This window comes from Panthera pardus, unplaced genomic scaffold (genome assembly GCF_024362965.1).
Source record: "Panthera pardus isolate Hobbes unplaced genomic scaffold, ASM2436296v1 HiC_scaffold_6, whole genome shotgun sequence".
Taxonomy (NCBI): domain Eukaryota; kingdom Metazoa; phylum Chordata; class Mammalia; order Carnivora; family Felidae; genus Panthera; species Panthera pardus.
In genome coordinates this window covers 121,160,462-121,173,644 of record NW_026526991.1, presented here as the reverse complement: position 1 = coordinate 121,173,644, position 13,183 = coordinate 121,160,462, and the positions used below count along the sequence as shown (strand labels likewise).

Sequence of the window (13,183 nt, the reverse complement as noted above, 5' to 3'; positions counted from 1 at the left end):
TAATTTAAAGCATGACAAGAAACTTGCTTCACCAACCCTTTTATTCTGTGTTTAGATTATTTCCTTTGGCTAGAACTCTAGAGTTAGAGTTATTGTGTCATAGATTATACCTGTTTGTAAGGTTCTGATAAGATTGCCTGTTTGTTTTCCACATTTATATAGCTAATAATTTATGAAAATGCCATTTTTACCACACCATTGTCTGTATTCATTTTTAGAATCATAGTCTACATTTGCCAATTTGATAATAAATGATATCCAGTTATTTGAATTTTTGATTACTTGTCAGGTTGTCAGAATAATATTTCTTTTTGTATCTGTTTTTGCCCATTTAGCTCTTAAACTGTTAGGTATTCTAAAGTTATGTACTCTTTTTATTTTTTTTAGGTTTACTTATTTTGAGAGAGACAGAGACAGTGTGAGCTGGGGAGGGGCAGAGAGAGAGGGAGAGGAAGAATCCCAACCAGGGTCTGCACTGTCAGCACAGAGCCTGATGTGGGGCTCAAACTCAAGAACTGTGAGATCATGACCTGAGTGAAACCCAGAGTCGGACACTTAACCCACTGAGCTGCCCAGGAGCCTCTAAAGTTATGACCTCTTTAAATAGTGATAACAAATTTTTGTTTGTATATACCACAGGTATTTTTTTCGCTTTGTCTTCATTTTGGTGCCATAAAATATTCATAGATACACAGTTACGCCTTACAGTTTTTTTGGGGTGGCAGTAAACAAGGTGATTAAAAATGGGATCTTTGCAAAGTAATTAAGGTATATAGGGTTAGAGCCGATCCTTGAATAACACAGGTGTGAACTCTGCAGGCCCACTTACATGCAGACTTCGTCCAATCAGCATGATACGGTACAGCACCTAAATGTATTTTCTCTTGTGAGTTTTTGAAAAAAGTTTTTTTTTAATGTTTATTCATATTTTGAGAGAGAGAGCACAAGTGTGGAAGGGGAAGAGAGAGAGAGAGAGGAAGACACAGAATCCAAAGCAGGCTCCAGGCTAAGCTGTCAGCACAGAGCCTGATGCAGGGCTTGAACTCACGAGCCATGAGATCACAACCTGAGCCGAAGTTAGATGCTTAACCTGCTGAGCCACCCAGGCCCCCCTTCTTATGATTTTTTTAAATAACACTTTTCATCTGGCATACAGTATATAATACATATGCCATGCAAAATATGTGTTAATCTGCTCTTTATGTTATTGGTAAGACTTCTGGTCAACAGTAGGCTATTAGTAGTTAAGTTTTTGGGGAGTCAGAAGTTATACCTGCACCTGCATGGGGAATCATCGATGCTTCTAATCCCCTTGTTGTTCAAGGGTCAGCTGTATAGAGTATGCACCAATTAACAGTGTTACTCTTGTTTTATACTAATCTCTACACTTGAGCACAGAGCAGCTACCTGGGACTAAGGAAGTTACACATCACATTTACAAAATCATTCAGCAAGCTCCAGAAAATGGACAGAGTAACCCTTACTCTGGCTCTTTGTCCATAGGTGGTTAAAATCTAATTATTTTCTGCATGTTGTAAGTGAGACCTATAAGGCAAAGTGATACAACTTCTCTTGCAGTTTTCAAAGTTACATGGAGGATGAAAATGACTTTGCTCATTGTCAAAGACTGTCTGTTAAGAGGGAAACTAAAAACCAAAACGTTGAAATTAAAATATGTAAGGATCGTCAGAAGTGAATGTCTTTTGTGCAAGAGTACACACATGGTCCATTCTTTTTTCATGAAGAAAAGAATGGTTGAATTGCATATCTGGATATGTTGACAGTATTTTTTCCACAGCTATGGAAAAATTGATATTATATTGTATCGTATCGCATCATATTGTATTGTATCGTACTATAGCAGACTGGTCTCTGCCTTCATTCATCCTGCAGCATGGAGGCTTTTTCATGGTTATCTTCCCTACTGCTGGATCAGGCTTCTGTTCTGTCAGAAATATTTTTATTAGACCAAGTTATATTCAGTGCAAGTCAAAATTTATTAACTTGTTAGAAAGGGAAATGGCAAGGTGACAGTAGAATATACAGGTTGAAAGAGAGAGGATGGAAATGGGGAGGTCATGTAAGTTGGGAGGCCCATAGCTTATAGTAGTATTTTAAGAGAAGGAAAACTTGAAGTTTTATTTTACAGGATCATATAAATATCATGTACATATTTATAATTACAAGGAGTAATAAGATGATCAGAGGTGCCAGATACAGGAAAAAACAAGACATCTAAGAAGAAAATGATAAGGATACATTTGGGTCTGAAATTAGAATAATGAGATTTCATCACCCAACAGTAATGTCAGCAGCGCCAGGTAATAGGAAACCATGAAATAGTGTCAAAGAGAAGTAGAGTGCCTAGCAACAAGTTCTGATTGTCATCAGGTTACTATTGCTGGGGGGGATTTTTCTCTAGGTACAAAGTTGTAGAATACAGTTTGCCATTTTTTTAAATCCATGATGGGTCTGATTTGTTTTTCCCTTTGGAAGTTCAAAGCATTGGCCTGCTTTGAAATTGTGACTACCCAAATCCCCAGTTAACACAGCATGTGACCTTTTTTTTTTTTTTTTAGGGGATAAGCCAGGTACCTTTTGTATCTACCTCCTCTCCTCCACAAGGATGAGGTAACAAAGTAATATATCTTAGCTGCAAAAAGTCTGGTTTGAAAGTAGGCTACTAAATCGGTGTGCTGTGTGATACTGGGGGCATATAGATCTTTATAACAGTATAAAATAGTTTTTATGCTTTCTTTACAAATTAATTTACTTTTTTGAATGTGTTGAATACTTTTTGTGTCACCTCATTTCTTCTGGGTTTTCTTCACATAAACATTTCATTGGGGTTTTTACCTTTATCTAAGCTCTTGATGGATCTGTTTTGTGCCTAATAATAAAGAACAGTTTTAGGCTTTATGTCTAATTTTATTACTCTAATGTTTTCTAACTTTTTAAATTATGCTTACGTGAAGTTTTCGTTTTTATTCTACATATTATAACAATATAAGTGTTTGGTTTGGAAATTGTCACATGTAGAAAATAATAATAGAATGAAACTACTTCCCATCCCTCCCAGTTCATCACCCAACTCCAAAACATAACAACTCCTAGCCAGTTTTTCATACAGCCTCTGTATTGGTTTCCTAGGGCTGCCTTAAGAAAGTACCACAAACTGGGTGGCTTAAAACAACAGAAATTCATTCTCTCACAGTTATGGAAGCTAGAAGTCTGAAATTAAGTTATTGGCATTGGTTCCTCCTGAGAATTGTGAGGGAGCATCAGTTCTGTGCCTCTCTTCCAGCCTGTTGTGGTGACAGGAAATCCTTGGCATTCGTTGGATTATGGATTTATCACCCCAGTCTCTGCTTTTTGACCCCACTGTTCTTCCATTGCCTCTGTGTCCTCAAGTGGCCATCTTCTTATAAGGACCAGTCATATTCAGTTAGAGGCCTGTCCTACCCCAGTGTGACCTCATCTTAACTAATTATATCTGCAGTGACCCTTTTTCCAAATAAGGTCACATTCTGAGTTACTGGGGTTATTAGGACTTCACATACCTTTTTTCAGGGACACAGTTCAACACATAGTACTCTCCCCCCCTTCATGTTCTTACCACATGCAAAATACTTTTATTTCATCCTATCATCTCTCAAAGTCTTAATTGATTCTAGCATCAGCTCTTAAATTCAGAATTTTATCTAAGTATTAATAATCTCAATGAGATTGTTCCAAATCTCATTCTGAATCATGTAAATCAGATGTGGGTGAAATTCTGGGTATGGTCAATCCTGAGGCAAAATTCCTTTCCATCTGTGACCCTGTGAAATATAGGAAAGGTGTCTGCTTCTAAGATACAGTGGTAGGATAGGTGTAGTATAGATAGTCCCATTTTAAAAGAGAGAAGTTAGAAGGCAAAAAGGGGTTACTGGACTAAAGCAAAGCAGGTTTGTAGCTCAACAGGACAGTTTTTAGGTTCTAAGATTGAGAATAATTCTGTGTGGCTTGATGCTCTGTCCTCTGAGCCCATTGGGGTGGCCTTGCCCCTTGGTCGTCTTCTAATGATACTATAAGTTTAGGTTGAAGGCCGGAGTATTAGGAGTTGTTTTTGGAGGGGAGAGAGGGAGAGAGAGAAGCGGGGTTCACCCAAAGCGGGGCTCACCCGAAGCTCACCCTAAGGGACTCGAACTCATGAACTGCGAGAGCATGACCTGAGGTGAAATCAAGAATCAGACGCTTAACTGACTGAGCCACCCAGGAGCCCTGGAGTATTAGGTTCTTTGCTTTCACAGTGTTTGTGTTCCACCCCAGCGTTTAGCTGTATCTGTTCACCAGTGCCACAGAGGGTGGTTTCTCTTCCTGCTTTTCACTTTACCACGCTTTTAAGTCCCAAGTTTGTTCTGCTTGCTGTGTGACAGGCCAGTGAGTCAAGAGGCAAGATGTGGATGTAGAGAAAGAGACTTGATTCTGAACGCCAGCAGACCAAAGAGATGGCAGACTATTGTCCCAAAGAGCCAGTTCCTCAGCTAGAGATTTGAGCTGCTTTTATGTTAAGAAGAGGGGGAAAGTGGGAGGGAGTTGGAGTCAAAAGGCGACTGATACCTGTAGACATCTAGGAAGGTCAAGGAACTTCATTGTTCTTGGTCAGTTTGTTGTTGTGTATAGGAATCTGGTCATGTTGTTCCTGTAAATCTTAAACACAGCATAGTCATTTATGTACTTCCTTATTTCCTCTGTCTCCTCGGGTGAGGTAGATTTTGGATTTTAAAAAGCAGTTTTTTTTCAAATCTTAGCTGTAACATGCCTATGTGCAGGGCTAAGCAGAAGTTTCTGTTTTAGGTCATGGCAGCAAGGGAAATAGAAACAATATTGAGTCAGACACGCTAAGTTTCTTCCTGGTATGCTTTTGTTTCTCCCTTAGTGTTAGATTGCCTTTGTTTGTTATTTGATGTTTTGGGCTTGGGATTTCTCTGTGGTTTTGGTCCACCCTCTCTCTTTGGTAGGCCCTGTATGTCTGGGCCTCACAGTTTCACCATTCCTTTCCTCCTCACCATGGCAGACTTATATTTGTGTCTTTGGAAAGGCTTGTGAGGAAGAGAACTTTCTGCTTCTACCCCCAGCACTAGAAGACCTCTTAATTTTATTACTAACAGGGTTGGGAATTTGGGTTTGAGAATTTTTCCTGCCCCCTGCCTAGGTGTAAAGAGTTTTTCCTTTGTATTCCTAGTCATGGTGGGCCTTACCCATGTCTTGGATGTGACAGGGCTTGCTCTAGTCCCCCAAATGCTTTTGAAAGGAGTGTTTGGGTGAGAGGTAGGATTTCATATCTTACCATCAGTAGAGTCTGATCCTCTTCTTCATGCCTGAACCTCAAGGGAGATTTTTTCTGGTGGTTTTGTCTCCTTGGTATCAGTCTTCCCCGTGAACCCCTCATAAAAGTTCATGTAGTGAGCCTGTGAGTGAGTGAGAACTCTTTTATCAGTGGTTCTAGTGGTTCTGCAGTATCATATTAGCCCTCAATCAGCCTTTAACAACAATGTATTAAAATTTTAGCTGATTTCTTCTTACGTGCATGTCTTTCTCCATGTCTTCCCTTTCTTGCTGTATCCGTGGTGGAGAGTCTGAACATTTTGTGGTTCTTAGGAAGTTGGGGGGAGAATATGTCTTCCCTTGGATTTCACGCTACTTGGTTGCCTCACAACAGCACATCTTTCAGTTACAAGAAGAGCTGAATTTTTGTAGTTTAAGTGGCTTGTTCAAGTTATATTTGGAGTGATGCTTTCAGCTACTTCTTAGGTGGGGTTGGAATTTGGCTCCAGAATCCTTTTGATATGAGGCCTGTTTCTTTAATTTAAAAAATTAGGTTCAAAGGACTGTGTGTCCCGAGCCTACTGGCACTGTCATGGCAGATTTGCTGAAGAAGACCCCTGGCCTTGTGGGATTGGCTGTATGTGAGAGTCCACACGAGAGGTTAAGAATATTGGACACAAAGATTCTTGACATTCTTGAGCAGATTCCTAAAAATGCAGCATATAGGAAATATACAGAACAGATTACAAATGTGTTTGTATGTGTATGGTTACAGTGGAATCAGATGTTAAGCAGTTAGACCAACTTCAGGGTGGGCAACTGGAAGAGGTGACTCTTCAAGCTGAAAATGAATTAAGTCTGGCAGGAAAAATGATATAATGAAAACCATGGGAGCCTTTAGTGGAAGAGCCTCCTGCCAACCAGTGGAAATGGCCAATGTAATTGTCATTAAATGACTAGTGTATTGATGGGAAACTGATGTAATTAAATGTTCTGTCATACTAAAAAAATAAATAAATAGTTCGGTTAAAATATTACTTTTCTAAAACAGGGAAAACTTTTTAGGCTATGAATTTGCCTCTTGAGTATAGCTTTATTCACATACTTGACATTTTATTTAGATATGATTTTGTTTGGGAACAATTTTTCAATAATCCTCAGTTATTTTGCATATTTTCTTCTTAATCTAATAGCTAATATTTAAAAATTATCAAAATATTAGGGTGCTAGTATGGCTCAGTTGGTTGAGCATCCGACTCTTGGTTTCAGCCCAGGTCATTTAAAAAAATAAAATAATCAAATTACTTTTTTCTATTTTGATTCATGTGTCTGGGGGCTCTCTTGTTCTCCCTCTCTCTCTGTATATGTATATGTATATACACACATTTACGCTTATAATTGTACCTTCCTGATGGATTGACTGTTATCGTTATAAAATATTCCTCTTTGGGGCGCCTGGGTGGCGCAGTCGGTTAAGCGTCCGACTTCAGCCAGGTCACGATCTCGCGGTCCGTGAGTTCGAGCCCCGCATCAGGCTCTGGGCTGATGGCTCGGAGCCTGGAGCCTGTTTCCGATTTTGTGTCTCCCTCTCTCTCTGCCCCTCCCCCGTTCATGCTCTGTCTCTCTCTGTCCCAAAAATAAATAAAAAACGTTGAAAAAAAATATTCCTCTTTATCTTTAGTAATGTTTTGTTTCAAGAGTCTATTTTTTTTCTTTTTGTTTTTTGTTTTTGTCCGATATGATGATAGCTACTCCAGCCATCTTATGCTTGCTCTTTACGTACTATGTCTTTTTTTTTTTTTTTTAATCTTTTTAACTTACTTGTACTATCAAATCTAAAGTATTCCTCTTGCAGACAGTGTATGGAACTTTCTTTTTTTTAATCTGGTCTATTAATCTCTGCCTTTTGATTGGAATACATTCACATCCAATGCTATCATTAATATGGTTGGTTTTATGCCTGCCATTTTACTTTTTGTTTGCATTGTCTTATGACTGCTTTGGTCCTCTCTTTTTCTTTTATAGTACCTTCTTTTACCTTAAGTGGGTATTTTCTAAAAGTGTACCTTTTTCATTCCTTTCATGATTTTTAAATTATATTTTTTGGGGTTATTTTCTTAGTGGTTGCTCTAGGGTTTGCAATATTTATCTTATCAGAATCTAGTTAACTCCAGTAAGATATAGAAAATTCATTCCTATATGTCCTAGTATGTTTGTATAAACTACAAACAATAATATATTGTTAAAATTATTGCTCTGTTAGGGCACCTGGGTGGCTTGGTCAGTTGAGTGTCTGACTCTTGATTTCAGCCCAGGTCATAATCCCAGGATTGTGGGATCGAGTCCCCCTTCGGGTTCCATGCTGAGTGTGGAGCTTGCTTGGGATATTCATATTCATATTCATATTCATATTCATATTCATATTCATATTCATTCTCTCCATCCCCCTCTCCCTCTCTCAATTTCTCCCTTCTTCCTGCCCCTGCCCCTCCCCTGCTTGTGTGCTCTGAGTCTCTTTCTCAAATTAAAACATGATGATTGCTCTATATAGTCTTTTTTTAAATACACATTAAAAAAAAAAGTTTATTTATTTTGAGAGAGAGAGAGTGGGTGGGAGTCAGAGAGAGAGAGGAAGACAGAATTGCAAGCAGGCTCTGACAGTGCAGAGCCTGACACGGGTCTTGAACCCATGAACCATGAGATCATGACCTGAGCTGTAGTCTAGAGTTGGACACTTAATCATGTGAGCCACTGAGGCCTCCCCTTATCTTTTAAAGCTAAGAGAAGAAGACCACAGATATATTTGTATAGTGTGTGTGTGTTGCTAGATATCTTTGCCATTTGTATTTCTCTTCATTTCTTCATGTGGGTTCAAGTTACCATCTGGTGTTACTTTCTTACTCCAATATATCTGTATTCTCACTCTCTTTAATTGTGTTGTCATTGTGAAATATATTACATTTCTCTGTTATAGGCCCAACAATACAATTTATGAGCATTGTTTTATGCTTTTGCCTTTTGAATTAAGAGAAGAATGAGAAATATTTAATCATACTGTCTTTTATCTTTTTCTGTATAATTACCTTTGTTAGAGCCTTTTATGTGTGTTTATTAATTGGCCTGTTAGATTTATTTTTTTAAAGATTTCAGCTCTATTGAGGTAAAATTGGAGCTCTTAGACTGTGTGTGTGTGTGTGTGTGTGTGTGTGTGTGTGTGTGTGTGTTGTAATTATTGTGTAGTGTCACTTGATTTTAGCCTAAAGAACTTCCTTTAGTATTTCTTGTTAGTCAGGATTGGAGCAACAAAATATCTGTTTTTGTTTGTTTGGGAATGTCCTTATTGCATCTTTATTGATGCAATATAGCTTTCCTGGATATTGGACTCCTGGTTGATAGTTTTGTTCTTTAAGCTTTTTGAATATCTTATCCTGCTGCCTTCTGCCCTCCATTGTTTCCTTTGAGACTTCAGGTGTTAATTGTATTGTAGTTTTCCTTGCTTGTGATGAACCATTTTTCTCTTGTTGCTTTCAAGATATCTTTGTTTGTTTGTGTCTTTTGGCTTTGACCAATTTGAGCGTGGATCTCTTAGTGTTTATCAAGATTTTTAGAATTGTAGATTATTGGTTTTAACCAGATTTGGGAAATTTTCAGCCATTATTTCTTTAGATTCAGTTTCTGTCCCTTTCTTTCATATGCTGGTGTACTTAATGGTGTCCCACATTTTTTGGAAATTGTACTTCAGGTAGTATAATCTAAAGAAGTCCCTTCTTCAGATTGTATAATCTTTATTGATCTATTTTTTTTTAAGTTTATTTATTTTTAAGTAATTTGTACACCCAGTATGGGGCTCGAACTCATGACTCCAAGGTCAAGAGTCACATGCTCTCCCCTCAGCCAGCCAGGCACACCTTTATTGATCTGTTTTTTAAAAAAAAATTTTTTTTTTTTTAATATTTATTCATTTTTGAAAGGCAGCGAGAGACAGAACGCGAATGGGGGAGGGGCAGAGGGAGAGGGAGACACAGAATCCGAAGCAGGATCCAGGCTCTGAGCTGTCAGCATAGAGCCTGACGCGGGGCTCGAACTCACTGACCGCGAGATCATGACCTGAGCCAAAGTCGGCCACTTAACCGACTGAGCCACCCAGGCGCCCCATTTATTGATCTGTTTTTAAGTCTGTTGATTGTTTTCTGACTGCCAACTCAAATCTACTGTTGAGCCTCTTTAATGAATTTTTTAAACTCAAGTATTTCCATTTGATTGAAGTCTTTGTCTTCCAAGTCTAACATCTGGGTCCCTCCTCAAAGACAGTTTCTAATGTCTACTTTTATTCTTGTGTGTAGGTCACACTGACCTGTTTCTTTGCACGTCTTGTAATTTTTTGTTGAAATGGACATTTTAGATAATATAGTCACTCTGGAGAATGATCCTTCCTTCTTATGGGTCATGTTGTTTGTTTTGTCATTTATTTGTTTAATGACTTGGCTGGACTAATTTTCTTATGTCTGTTTACCCAACAGTGTGTAACTTCAGGTGGCCCTGCTCAAATGTCCTGGGGAAAAAAAAAAAGGCCTGACTTCTTAGGGTTGCCTGTGGATCAACATAAACCACTTATTAGTCAAAGATTGTGTTTAAATTAAGCCCCTTTAGCTAGTTACATATTCACCCTTTATCACTTAATATATATGTGATTTAGAGATTATTTTCTAAGGAGATCTGAGGTTCTCTCTGTCGGTTGTTCTTGAACATGTGCAGCCTTAAGCATGCATGCAATCTTTCAGACCATCACGTATGAGTGTGATTTTATTTTCAAGTCTAGATTCGTAGGAGTTGCCTCTGGGTCACAGTAACTTACTTTTCAGCCAGTTTTTGGTCATAGGTTGTACTAAAGCCTTATGAGCCTTATTGGCTGATGGATCTGTGTGTGGCTTTAGGGAATGCTTTTACATCGGCCTCGAGTCCCACTTGGATTTTTCCTGAGTGGGTGCAACCTAGTTCATGTACATAGCCTTCTATATCCCCAGGGATGAATGTGATCCTAGGAGGGCCCTTATTTCTTGTCTTTCTCTCATTCTCTCTGTTAATTTTCAGGCTGGTTTTACTTGTTTCTATTAGTACCTTGGAGCTACCAGTCCTGTCTTAATTGCTCGCCACCAGAGTGATTGATTGATTGATTGATTGATTGACTATTTTTAATGTTTATTTATTTTTGAGAGCGAGAGAGAGGTAGAGGGACAGAGAGAGAGAGGGAGACACAGAGTCTGAAGCAGGCTCCAGGCTCCGAGCTGTCAGCACAGAGCCCGACGCGGGGCTCGAACTCGTGAGCAGTGAGATCATGACCTGAGCCGAAGTTGGACGCTTAACCAACTAAGCCACCCAGGTGCCCCTCCCCCAGGGTGTTTTTGACAGTGTCCTTAAGCTTCTCCACATAGTCAGTCCTCTCAGGCAAAGCTGTTGAGCTCTTTGTTCTGAAGATGTTCCATACCCATGCGCCTTTCTGAGAATCTCTACATTACTGCTCTGGAACTGGGGATGGGGATAGCACTCTGCTTCTGAAGAGACACAGGTACTCCAGCAGTGTGCTGGGAGGAAGAAAGGGTATAGTAGCCCCCTGGTTTTCTCAACCCATTTCCTCCTCTCATGGAACTTCCATTCTACTAGCAAGATGGGGTAGGGATGATAATGGCCTCAGGACCCTTGGCCTGTTGTTAGGGTGGGATTCTATGAGTGAGAGCTACCAGCTGTAAGTAGGATGAGAGTCACTGGAGACTGGTTCTTCTAGGGTAAAATGATAGCTTCAGACTAGGAGCTGAGGGGAGAGGGAGCCTTATCTTCTCAGCCACACCCACCCAGAGGGGAATTTCCATCACAAGAAGCTGTGTGTGTGGTAGGGTGGTGATGGGAGCAGATCATGCCTCAGATTCTAGACTCTCACTGTTCTTAGTGAGATTCAGTACACTTTTTCAAAAAACAAATTTTCCACTGTTTGCTGCATGTCTTTAGGATAATTTTCAGAGACTCTCTCTCTCCCCAGTGCCCTCCAAATCTTGGAAGTGGAGAGGGGATCCATGGAGCTCTGACTCCACCATTCCAGGAGTCTGGAAGTCCTTCTCTCTCTCTCTTTTTAATATTCACCATAATTTTTAGTTTTATTGAATTGTCAAAAGGTGGTGTCTTTTCACTGTTTTGGAAGTTAACTGAGAGATTCTTTAAGGCCCACTTGCATATTTTCCATGAATTTTGCTATATAAAATGTTACTGTTTCAGTCTGCTCTTTTCTTTTTTTAATCTTCTTGATCATTTGTAGGTTAAAAAATGTATGTTACAGTTTCCCATTGTAATTGTTTGATACTTTCTTTTTGTAATTTGAACGGATAGAGATGCTCTTATTCACCGTGTCTGGTTTGGTTTTGTTGTAACTTGGGGTTTTACTTGTTAGAGGTATAAAATAATTAAGACTTTTTTTAATGTTGATTTTATTTTTTTTTAAATTTTTTTTTTTACGTTTTATTTATTTTTGAGACAGAGAGAGACAGAGCATGAATGGGGGAGGGGCAGAGAGAGAGGGAGACACAGAATCGGAAGCAGGCTCCAGGCTCTGAGCCGTCAGCCCAGAGCCCGATGCGGGGCTCGAACTCACGGACCGCGAGATCGTGACCTGAGCTGAAGTCGGCCGCTTAACCGACTGAGCCACCCAGGCGCCCCATTGATTTTATTTTTGAGAGAGAGAGGGAGACACAGAATCTGAAGCAGGCTCCAGGCTCTGAGCTGTCAGCGAGGAGCCCAATGTGGGGTCCCAACCCACGAATGGTGAGATGGTGACCTGAGCCGAAGTCAGATGCTTAACCGACTGAGCCACCCCGGTGCCCCTACAAAAATTATTTTAGGGACACCTGGGTGGGTTACTCGGTTAAGTGTCTGACTCTTGATTTTGGCTCAGGTCATGATCTCACGGTTTGTGAGTTCGAGCCCCGTATCAGTCCCCGCCCTAACAGTGCAAAGCCTGCTTGGAATATTTCTCTCCCTCTCCCTCTCCCTCTCCCTCTCCCTCTCCCTCTCCCTCTCCCTCTCCCTCTCCCTCTCCCTCTCCCTCTCCCTCCCCCTCTCCCTCCCCCTCTCCCTCCCCCTCCCCCTCCCCCTCCCCCCCCCCCTCCCCCTCCCCCTCCCCCTCCCCCTCCCCCTCTCCCCATTCTCCCTCTCTCTTCCTCCATCCCTCCCTTCCTCCCTCTCTTTCTGCCCCTCCCGTGTGCTCTCTTTCAAAAATAAAACAATCTTTTAAAAAAATTTTTTAATGTTTATTTAGTTTTAAGAGAGAGAGAGAGAGCACAAGCAGGTGAGGGGCAGAGAGAGGGAGACAGAATCAGAAGCAGGCTCCAGGCTCCAAGCTGTCTGCACAGAGCCCAACGAGGGGCTCAAACCCATGGACCTCGAGATCATGACCTGAGCTGAAGTTGGATGCTTAACCGACTGAGCCACCCAGGCACCCCCAAAAATAAAATAATCTTAAAAAAATAATTTTTCTCAGTCTGAATCCTTGTATTTCAACAGAGGAGTTTAAATTAACTTATCTGACTAGATACTAGGCTTTTTTGAGAACTGTGTTCTTGTAAATATTGTTGAATTGTGTTATTCTGGCACCACAGTGCATAACGGGGGAAAGCTCTCTAAGTTTAAAAATATATGTGGTCCCACTGAAGTTGGCTAGCTTATACCTTGTTACTCTTCAGAAATTGGTTTCCTTTTAAAAGTGTTACCGATTTTATGTAGACATTAATTTTTGTATACTCAACTTCTAGTCAGCTGATTAATTTTCTTCATTATACACTGATACTCATAGATTGCCATTTATATAGTTGAGTTGTTCATGAAAAGG

At 40.1% G+C, this 13,183-nt stretch overlaps 1 protein-coding gene and 1 pseudogene across 16 annotated transcripts in view; both read left to right on the top strand.

The window, feature by feature from the left end:
- MLLT10 (MLLT10 histone lysine methyltransferase DOT1L cofactor) overlaps positions 1–13,183 on the top strand; it is a 237,019-nt gene that overhangs the window by 96,194 nt on the left and 127,642 nt on the right. The gene's annotated exons all lie outside the window — the stretch shown is intronic.
- On the top strand, positions 4,137–6,967 carry LOC109273657 (NADH dehydrogenase [ubiquinone] 1 alpha subcomplex subunit 5-like; annotated as a pseudogene).